This window comes from Dreissena polymorpha, chromosome 12 (assembly GCF_020536995.1).
Source record: "Dreissena polymorpha isolate Duluth1 chromosome 12, UMN_Dpol_1.0, whole genome shotgun sequence".
Classification (NCBI taxonomy): domain Eukaryota; kingdom Metazoa; phylum Mollusca; class Bivalvia; order Myida; family Dreissenidae; genus Dreissena; species Dreissena polymorpha.
The window spans coordinates 57,569,931-57,582,162 of record NC_068366.1 but is presented as its reverse complement, the minus strand read 5'-3'; positions in this window follow the sequence as shown (position 1 = coordinate 57,582,162).

The following is a 12,232-nucleotide window of genomic DNA, read 5'->3' as shown; positions in this document are numbered from 1 at the left end:
ATTTGAAGTGAATCGGTGTAGAAATGAAGAAATTATAGTAAAGGCAATTTTGGGTGGGTGTGGTCTATGTGGGCGGGGCCCCAGGGTTGGTTATGGGGCCATGCATAGTTGAGATTGACCCTAATGTCATAAGGGAAGTTCAGTATCAATTTGAAGTGAATCCGTGTAGAAATAAAAAAGTTAAAGTAAATGGAATTTTTTGGTGGGTGTGGCCTATGTGGGCGGGCGCCCCAGGGTTGGGATTGGGGCCATGCATAGTTGAGATTGACCCTAATGTCATAACAAAAGTTCAGTATCAATTTGAAGTGAATCCGTGTAGAAATGAAAAAATTATAGTAAATGGAAATTTTTGGTGGGTGTGGCCTATGTGGGCGGGGCGCCCCAGGGTTGGGAATGGGGCCATGCATGGTTGAGATTGACCGTATTGTCATAAGAGAGGTCCAGTATCAATTTGAAGTGAATCGGTGTAGAAATAAAGAAGTAAATGTAAAATAACCTAAAAAACTGAGTGATAATTTCTGACGCGGCCCCACCCCAACCGCTATAACTTTTGACCCAGGGGTCAGATCAAAATTCCAAATAGTGCAGGGTCGCACATATGCTCATAGCTACCATGTGTGTAAGTTTCAAGGGTCTAGTGCTTTTAGTGTAGGAGGAGATAGTGGCCAGGACGGACGGACGGACGGACAGACGGACGGACGGACGGACGGACGGCGGAGATAACCACAATATCCCCACCTTTTTTTCAAAAAGCGTGGGGATAAAAACAAACATTGAACAAGTAGAAGGGACAATTCCTGTGGCTAATCGTTGAAAAGAGTGAAGGGGAGACCCGTTTTATTTGTGAAATATGTAAAAATTCATCGAAGGCATGCAATCTAAGCACAGTTTTGGCATATGAAGGTATTCGAATCAAAGTACTGACAGTACTGGTGTGACGATGCTTTTGAGAGGATGGATATAAAAGCATCAAGTTAAGTTTATCTACATCACCACAATCACCACAATTGTGGTACGAAAAAAAAATTTGGTACAAAAATTTTGCGAAAAAAATTTGGGTATGAAAAAAAATTTGGGTACCAAAAAATATTTGGGAACAAAAAAAAATGGGTACCAAAAAAAAATTGGCTAAGAAAAATTTTAGGTACGGAAAAAAAATTGGGGGAACGGGAAAGTAGTACCTGTGGGGAACTTGACCCACACTCGCACATTTTCGGCCCTTTCTGTCAAACATCAGATAAGTTCCTCGAAGGCAATAGTATGAATACACATTTCGGAAGCGGTAATGCGGTCCTACCTACGCGCGTCAAAATGTAAGCGAAATATGTACTCAAGTCTGTCAGGAATGATTGAATCAACGAAGAAAATCGTGTATTGATGTAAGTTTTTTGAAGAAATGTGCAGAAAATATATTAAACAAGAGCTGTTTTTGTGAAACACAATGCCCCCTGCTGCGCAGCTTTGAAGCCATATATTTTACCTTTGACCTTGAAGGATGACCTTGACCTTTCACCACTCAAAATGTGCAGCTCAATGACATACACATGTATGCCGAATATGGAGTTGCTATCTTCAATATTGCAAAATTTGACCGTTGACCTTGACGGATGACCTTGACCTTTCACCAATCAATATGTGCAGCTCTATGAGATACGCATGCACGCCAATATTGAAAAAGTTATGGCCAATGTTAAAGATTTTGGACAGACAGACGCTTTATATTTGACATTTGACCTTGAAGGATGACCTTCACCTTCACCTTTCACAACTGAAAATGTGCAGCTCCATGAGATGCACATGTATGCCAAATATCAAGTTGCTATGTTCAATATTAAAAAAGTTATGGCCATTAAAGTTTTCGGACGGACGGACAGACTGACACACTGACTGACTGACAGTTCAACAAATATAGGCCACCCTACCAGGGGCATAAAAAGCAATGGCGATATTTTTCTCAGCCACATTATTGTTAATAGTTTGATATTACAAAATGAAAGTGAAAGTAGAACTGTCAAAAATGACAACCTGTCAACGTGCTGTTTTTGCTGGCACGATAGGGCGATTACACTCAATGTGTTCACATTTTGACCATAGGCTTTGTCAATGACCTTTATAGTATGGGTAGCTTTGATATTATTTATTGCTATCATGTAACTGCATGATTGTGTATATGTTTACAATACACAAAGCATAAATAATGATATAAATATACTGATTGAGCTTATAATAATCTGAGAACTATAGCCAGATCAATTAAGGACTTAAAATACAACTTTGTGTCTTGATTTCATGAAGAAATGACCATGCATGTCCTAGATTTCAAATTCAAGGCCCTGGTGTGACACATTAGTAGCATTACAGTTAAACTGTTACCATGCTTATGAAATTAGTTTTTATTGAACTATCTAAGGAAATCTAAATCAGGCACTGATTTTTCTTGTTTTAATACAGTCATAGATCAGTTGTGGCCTTTGGGTAATGACCAATTTTTGCTTACTTGTCACACCCTTAAAACTTTCCACATGTCTATAATAGCAAATCTGGATTTAGGTGATCTTCAATGGTACATTTAAACTTTAGCTCTGTTACAAGAGTGCTGATAAAGTCCAGTCACATATTTAAATCTAGGCCATGTCAAAATCAAAGTGTCAAAGACAAATGAAAGATACGTTCATTAATTATTGTCCAGTTGTTTACTACTGCTGTAAGTTTTTATATAATATGACTGATGAACATCACGTGAGAGAAAATTCACATTATCATTGAATATCAGGTTTAGCAGCCTTTTACTAGTTTTAGATAACAAAGTATGCTAGTTTTTAATGTCGCTTATGGGGATCAAACCCGTAGGGCTTTTAGGAAGATTCTGAAATTTTCGATCCCTCGAGAGCAACCAAACCAAAAATTAAGTCAAATATTGCCGACTCGGTTTTTTGAGTCGGTTCATGAGGGATAATGGAGCTCGATTGGACATTGTCCGCTCTGGTACTACTTACATGTACCCCGGGTACTCTTAAGTATACTTACATGTACCCTGGGTACTCTAAGTATACTTACATGTACCCCAGGTATGGTAAATAAACATCATTGTACTCGGTCCATATTAGACTGTACCCGAGTTGTATTCGCACCCAAAATCCGATGTCGTAAATCGCGCAACCGATTATCTTAAACACACTTCTCTTAAAAAAAAACTGCATCAACATGCTTTTTGAGTACGTGTTCTGATAATATAGAGGCCATTCTACAGAAAATTGACATAAATGTGCAGGGCTTAACACTAAGGCACGTCCAAACGACATTCACTGCCCGTACCTTGGTCCGGGCTAGCCAATGTCCCAGGAACATGCCAGACCGGTCGTGTGTATTTTGGGCGGGATAATATGTTCTATATCAATAAACTGTGTTTTAAATAAGCTTTTCAAAGATGCAAAAATCTTAATACAGTACGATCAGATGACAATTAAACCCAGAGTGAGTTTGGAGACAACAAACAGATCGTATCTCGAAATAGATTCGGAACCCCCTGATTGCAATCAAAAAGAGGCCAACAATTCAAAAAATCCCTGGCAGTTTTCCTGGTAAAACACGTCAGTACCTATTTTTAAACGAAATGCCACTAGACACGGTTTTTGATTGGTTTCCTCGAAGTGACGTGTTTTCTCAATGAAAATACGTTTGAAACTAAAAGCCGGGATCGCCAGGATCGTTCGGAATGATGAAGGTATAAAACTCGACATTAACACAAAGTAACTATAAAATTAATAGTTATTTATCAATTTTAAATATATTTAATTTGTTGTCATTATGGAAAAGTTATTCCATCCTTTAGACGATTAATAAATCCATTTAGAGGAAGATAGAGACTTTATTTAGATTAGAAGTGTTTTGACAATATTTTTTACGCAATTAAATTAGCAAAACTAATATTAATGGTCGATCCCGGCTTTTAGTAGAGAGTTAACCCTGTAAAATGTTACAACTACCGTAACAATTATTTTGCTAAGATTCACTTACAATTTCTTGTAAGACGGTAACCCGGCAATCTATGTAAAAAAGGTTTAACGTTCATGTCGTTGTTTAAGTTTGGCTTTACGGGTGGGTATGGGGGTTCCTCGGATACGAAAAGGAAAGGGAAGGAGGAAAGTAAGAGAATGTATGAGGAAATAAAAAAACAAGAAAATTTCTCCAGAAATGGCGTGAAGATTACAAATAGATGTCTTAAATAGATGAATATTGAATTCAATAGCATTAGTAAGGCAAGCTAATGAGAATGATTTAATCATAATTGCGCATCTCCAAGCACAAGAAAATACAAGTTGAATGATAAATATAAAGGTTTTTATAATACTTGGGTCAGGGCACATGAAAGATTGGTCAGGGCTAGTAGGTTCTGCATTTACTAGCCCGAACGGGCTAGTTGAAACAAAGTAAGTGTTAAGCCCTGATGTGTATGTATAATTATTACAAAAAAATAGTCGACAACGACGGATTTAGGGTTAAATTTCCCGGGTACATTTTAGTATATTTACCGTACCTTGGATACATGTAAGTATAAATAAGAATACCCGGGGTACATGTACGTAGTACCTAAGCCGACAATGAACAATCGAGCGATACTGGAAAGTGCAACATCTCTCACGCCCCCTAGCATCGCCTTTAGCAGTATTCAATTCTCAACAGGAAAGTGCTTGAGTCATTGATCCCGAGGGACAAGAAAAACAATTGATTATTGTTCGAAATAAATAATTTGATTAATGACAATTCTATTATTTGAGCCAGGTCACAGGAAAAGCGCAGTCAAATCAGTATCCAATTAAATTATTTGTTATTGTCAGAAAAACGCTTTTAAGCAAACAGCTTTCAAGCGACTGCAGGCTGATCTAGATCCAAACTGGCCACAATCGCCTTAATGTCTCTTTTACTGTGACACAGTTCATTTAACTTTAAAATGATAAAAAGTACTAACACTAAGAAAGAGTATACAAACCAGTAAAGAGTTTGAAATCAATGTTGAATTTCAGGACAGCTTGGTGATCTGCAAATCCCCGATGAAATGTTTATATCGGGTATCATAGTCATTCAATAAGTCGCAAAATGCTCGAATACAATTTATAAAGCACAATGTGACTTATATTGATAACTAAAAATACCAGTTATGCAGTATGCCAGTTTTGCCGTGTCAAGCTGTTACGATCTAGAAAGTCCTTCATTCACATCGTCGATATTGTATTATGTGAATTGGGAATAAGACATCAAACTGGGAATGGACAACATTTTGGTGATTTTCTCAAACAAAACTATTCATTTCATGATCTATATATATTTTTGTAATATATTATCTATAATTTAAGCTTAATAAGAAATTTTCCATGACTTTTTCAGTAACAGTGATTGAATTTGTATCATTTAAAGTGTATTTTTAAACCGTGTCCATGCGCGGGCATGGACACAGTTTCATTTTATGAGGATTTGTTTTTAAATTTAAAAAAAAAACAGTTTTTAAGTAAAATCAATTTAAATGATGCTATTATATATGCAAGTATATGTTTTAATTATAATTTGTAAAACTAGATAGATGCAACATATAAAACTGCATATTATGCACTTTTGATAAAACACAATTTATTCCCAAATTGATGTCTTATTCCCAATTCACATAATACAGCGTTTCGAGTATATGTCCTTCGAATTCCAACTATTGTTGTCATAAGCGGAGAATTTAGTGAATAAATAATTCATATATCCTAAATGACAGCTTCTAAATAGCGAAACAAGCCAATTTATGCAGTAAGAAAGTTTTGAATCGAGACTCTCATGGTGGCGGCCATTGTTGAATGTTGAAACACGAACGACAACTCTACTAGGAGAATGTTATCAATGACGAGCAATCTCCTACGCAGTGGCGAATGCAAAAGGGAAGTAACTGACAATATCGAGTTATCTCAATCGGACTGGCTCGGTCTTTTACATAGGTCCCCATTGTGAAAAAAATTCTACGGTTATGATACCTTGGAAGATGCTGTTCGCATCGTCAAAAATAAAATTGTATAATTAAATACTAAATAGACACTGTTGAACTCGTATAAATAAAGTTGCTAGTATGTTAATTTTGATTTTTTGCATGAAAATAACCATTATTATTTATTTTTAGGTCATTTAAAACAGTTAAGAATTATTTTCCAAAAACTTAGTAGTAACGTTAAGAACACAATTTCAGAGTTAAGAATTCTTTTTGAAAATCTGGTAGTAACGTTAAGAATTTCACAAAACCTTATCTGGAGCTCTGTTTCACGGTTTGGTAAATTGACAAAATTGAAAAAAGTTGTTTCAGATTCGCAAATTTTCGTTTTAGTTATGATATTTGTGAGGAAACTGTATTACTGAACATTTACCATAGTCCAATATAGCCATTATATGTATCTTTTGACGATTTAAAAATGTAAAAATCATAAAGCGTTGCAACGCGAAACGATTGAATAATTTGGAGACTTCTGTTGTTGTCGTTTAGATTTACGAAACTACGAAGATTGCTTATATAATGTATAAAATACTTAAACTGTGTATACCCGGCGGAATAGTCGAGAGGGCTAATGCGTTTTTACTTCACAGAGTAATTCCAGGACTCCGGGGGTCACTGGTTCGAGCCTTGGTGCCGGGTACTTTTTTTTCCTTTTTTAAATTTTATTCTTGATATTTTACAGGAGCCTTTAAGTTCACATATATCAATTTAAAGCATTTAATGACAAACTTCAAAATATGCCAAAATCTGTGAAAAGACCCCTTTAATAAGTAAGTGTACATTGTAAACACCACATAGCTATATATTCTTCATCCAAATGTTAATACCAAAGACATGTATTATCCCCAGGGAATAATTTATATGTGCGTTCCGCGTCTATGACGCACAAATATCGAAATAGACGCATCGTTTTGAAATATGTGCGACCACTCGGACGCATTGCTGAACTGTATCCGTTAACGCATACGCAAATCACCATAAGTACGAACCATCTTGTGTACGAGTCAAAAGTGTAGCAATGAACGCAGAGTTTAACCGAATGAGGCCTGAAGACTCCAGCGACATTCTATACATAAATGGTGACGTCACTACGTTATTGTCAGTAAGACCGGCGCACAATGCTCCAGCGAGTCTTTTGATTGGCTCTAGTCGAGCAATTATTCTATACGAAGCAAAGCAACTAGAAGAGATTGTGTGAGTGTATCCAGAAAACTTTCAGAGGGGGGGGGGGGGGGGGGGGGAAATTATGCGATTTTCTGCTATCTAATCAGCATTTTGCATGATAAAAGTGCATGTAAAACAAATAAGAACTTGAGTTCACACATCAAGTGTGACAGACACACGGACAGACAGACACACAGGGGTAAATCAAATGTCTCTCAAACCACTAAAGTGGTGGGAGACATTATCTCTATCCATTACTTTTTTAACAGAGTTAGATGGGTGGACCTCCTATTTAACCTTGTTGGATATCCTACTAGGTAAACTTAGGTACAACATTAAAATGTTTGTGCCCATGTCCCTATGAATGGAAAGCAGGCACACAGCGGAAAACCTGTCCTGACCCATTGATGATCTTAGTTTTGTCTTAACAAGTCCTTGGGCACTGATACTCCTTTCACACTCGCATGATGTGACAGGTAACACACGTGATATGGACAAAACAGTGTAAATGATGGGGTATAGCTGGGAATCACAATGTGCAACAGAGCCATGAAGGGTAGTAGGTGGGTTGGGTACACCCTTCCACCTAGCCTGCCATATAAAGTGCAACTCAGCAGGCAGGGACTGAGGGGAAGGGAGATCATCATTGAACCATTCAAGGTCACTAGCACTGACAGGAGAGTAGCACATTTGTTCAGGTATAAACTTCAATCCCATGGCTGCCTTAGTCTGCAAATAACTGAATTGGGTGTCCATTTCGTACACAAAAGTGTCAACAAAGGGAGTCGTTAGGTTTCTCGTGTAGTTTAATTCGGGTGTTGCTGCCTCGATGTTGTCACGCTTTTAGAAAATGATTTAGTTTCATATAGCAAAGTAATTCTTCATTTTTGAGTCTTTTTTAATTTCAAAAACTATGGATGAACATCAAAGCAGTTAGCCCGATTTGTAAAAAAATAAAAAAAATAAATAAATAATAATTAATAATAATAATAATTCATTAAGTGTGCAGTTGAATTTCACTGGCAATAACTTGTTACTCAAAAGGAGTATCACTCTAAAGAGCTAAAACCAATTAAATTCATCAAAGAAATTACCGAAAAAATAATTATGATTGTCCATTGCGTTCGTCTAAACTCTTTAATTGCTACAACTTGAAATATTGTTTTTCACAAGTCTCATGTGGAAGCCATTTGTAAACATTTACCTATAGCTAAATGTATGGATGAATTTCATTACTTGAATGTATCTTCTTCAGCCAATCAAATAGCGCAGTTTATTACTTACAGTCAATGAAGCGTGCACTTTAGCTGACGAAGGTTAGATCGTCTGGACACATGCCTGGGGGCTAATCACACAAATCGACAGCTGTTTATGGCTTAATTAGGGACATATGACAGTAAATACACAAGTGGATTAAAACCGTAAGGGGCTCATTTTTATTAAAAATCGTGTCTAGCCAGCCAGCTGGGGGGGGGGGGGCTTTAGCCCCCAAGCCCCCACCTAAATACGCCTCTGATTGTAGTACCCGGACAGACTGTATATACTAGACTTTTGTTATATGCAAAATAGAAATCGCATCGGTTAAATGTATGATTTAACAATTATGTTTAAATTGTTAACCTGGTTGCAATAAATATAATTATTTAAATGTAGTCATTATAATATTATTAATAATTCAAATCAGTGAGCATAATTTAATATAAATAAATTTTGAGGAAATGGCTGGACATATTTTTAAGAGTTGATTTTATAACAAGTTTTTGCGAAAAGAGTGAAGACTTGATTTGAGAAGATGGTGTTTCCTCTGGCACCACGAGATGCGGATGACCGTGATATGCGCTTTGAACTTCAGAGATTTATTTCATTTTCAGCATTTCCTCAGTGTGCAAATGTATCTGGATTAAGATTGGCCCAAGCGGGGTTCTTTTACACGGGATTAGGCGTTACGGTGAAGTGCTTTTGGTGTCGTAGAAACCACTCTGACTGGCGAACAAACGACGACACCCTCTTCCGGACCGGAAACGAGATGCACGAGACGGACTGTGCTTTCACGTTGGGAACGGACACAACTAACGTCCCTATGCACGAGAGACAGTAGAAACTGACATAGTCATATACTGATCGGTCACGTTTTATGGCCCGGAAAGACGTACTTTAAATCAGGGAGTGTATTTTGGATATTGTTTACGTTTTAAGATTGTTTTGTGCTAAATTTTTTATTAGATTTAGTGTGAAAAGTTATATGTGACAATTTATTTAGGGATCAAGTTCATTTCACCAAAAAGCGATGATAAAATATGACAAGAAAGAGAACAGATCGAAATAGTAGCCGAGAGTCCCATCTGAAGAAATTGAAGCTTATATTTCAGTAAGTGACATCTTAGGTAAGGCTAGCGCTGTATTATTTTTTTATTTGGACGCGTCAGATGATATCACTTTAGATTTGACACCAGATAATAACTCTTATTCTAAATCTAAACAAATTGATTGTTCCAATATGGCGGACGGGGGCCGCGAGCCGACGAACAAAGACTTAATGGACTCCATGAACACATTAGGCGTTAGATTAGGATTCAAGGAACGTAAATTGAGTGTTCTTGATAACCAGGAGAGAAAAGTTATGGACTTTGATAAAGAGCTAAAGAAAATTTTGTTAGCGCTGGACGACCGCGTTAAACGCACTGACGCGCGAGTGTTGTCGCTAGAAGAGAGGTTGGAGTCCGCATACGTCGGGGCGGCGCAGATGGCCGAGAAGATGGCATGCTAGAGAAACAGCGGGAGGAGCAACGGGATCTCGTTGCGTGCCTGAAGTCGCAATCCATGCGGAACAATTTAGTGTTCACCAATGTGCAAGAAAACAACTCAGGCTGTAACGAGACGGCGGAAAAAAAACGGAAATAAAGTTACGGAAACATTTACATGTTACCCTTAAAATTGCAAAGGACATTGCAGACACGATCCGCTTTGAGCGCGTCCATCGCTCACCTGAACAGCCAGTTTCCTGTAAGATACGCAACATCATTGCCAAATTTACTTATTTTAAGGACCGGGAGATGGTTCGGAGACAATGGAAAAACTTGTTAGGAACCAGCTATCAAATGTTTAAACAGTTCTCACCGGAAGTGCTGGAGAAACGCCGGAAATTAGTGCCCAAAATGAAGGACGCAAATAGAGGGTAAGCGGTCTTGGATCGTGTATGATACACTCTACGTGGGCGGCAAGCCAGTGAGACCGCAGGAACACGATGGGGATGAACTTTCTATCATTTTGTCGAATAACATGGCCTTACTCGAGACAAAAAGCAAAGTCATGACGTTGTAAATATTTTATATCAGTCTGATATTTGTTTCATTTACGAATCATGGTGCGATTCTAACAGTAACGTTAATTTAAACGGATACATTTCTCATAATCTTTATCGTAAATTTCAACATAGAAAGAACGTAATAATAGTGGAGAAATGTTGTTTAATATTATAAAGAACAATTAAAAGATGGCATACAAATAATGAAAAATCATTTCGATATAATCATCTGTCAACGTTCACCGTACCGCTAACTGTCAAATCTGTATGTCGTAAATCGCGTTAACTCAGTACAAACTGCGCTATAGCGCTTTAAGGTAGAGCATCATTCTAAACCGCATTTTTTTAAGAAATAAAAAACACTCTTAAAGTACCCCAAGTTGTATGCAAGTGGAAAACCAGGCTGTCATATCATGGGATCCCAAATAGTGACTCGCTTAAGCTAGCGTGATTAGATATGTATGTTCATGTGAATTGACCATTTATTTTAAATACGCGGAACGATATCTATGTATGTGGAGCTTATATCTGGGGTGAAAATTTACCTATGTACAATAGTATACCGGTAAATGTCGATTTATTGGATATTTTAGAAAATGATTTGTTTCTGTATGGCAGTTTTGGAAGTGATTTTATTTGCGACGATTTTAACAGTAGAGTCGGTCAGAAAAGTGATTATATTATATTTGAAAAGTTAAATGATTGTTGTAATTGTCCTGATTATGTTTTCGATAGCACATCCGCACGGGCCTCAGTTGACAGTTCACGTAATAACCATGGGATGAAATTGTTAGATTTGTGTAAAGTTTTATATTACCGAATTATAAACGGGCGCATAGGTAATACTGACCAATATACATTTTTGTCCAATTATGGTTGCTCAGTTATTGATTACTTGTTAACAAAAGAACGTATTTTTCCCCAGATTAAATCATTTACAATATAACTGTTATAATACATATACATTTAAATATTTATTATTTGCTAACTACAGCTGTCATAATAACAGTGGTGTAACTATGTTTTTATGCTTTTATGTATTGTGATATTGTTATATGCGTTTGACCTAGAATGTTAAATAAATAATATAATAGATTAAGTGTACATGTTTACCCCAGCATTAAATTGGTCAGTCAGTTCCCTGTTCGGAAACTTATCGGCTGAAAGCGTAAATATGAGTCACTACTCGGAGTGAAATGGTGGTGGTGAATACTTTTAAGAGGCTATGTATAAATGGGATCCCACGTTTAGAGAGCAGTTTACCTTTGTTTAATAACATTGTTAATACCGCAAATTGTTTATAAAGCCACACACTTTGCCTCTGACCTTGAAATGAAATACATGTTAATCAATGCTTATTGATACAATTTTAAAGTGTGAAAAATTGTCATTAAATATATAGCCTAGTTAGCAAGTAATTTATTATTTTTCAAACGGTACCGCTTTTAAAACCAAAAGTAGGATTTCTATACGTATACGTTCATTTCGACAAACGCGATTATAATTAAGTTTTAAAGCGCAAAAAAGACGGATTTCTACCTTGTAACCATCAGATATATTCTAATTGTCATAGATAAAATATGTTTCTTATTTTTACTTAAATTTACAATGCCAAATAATTTGTGTGGCTTTTAGCAGGGAATCGGTTAACAATATTAACAATATGTTACTTATATTTACGAACAGTATTCGTGATATAACTAGTAACTGATCCTTTGTTTTCGAAAGGTTTTTTTTTAAAG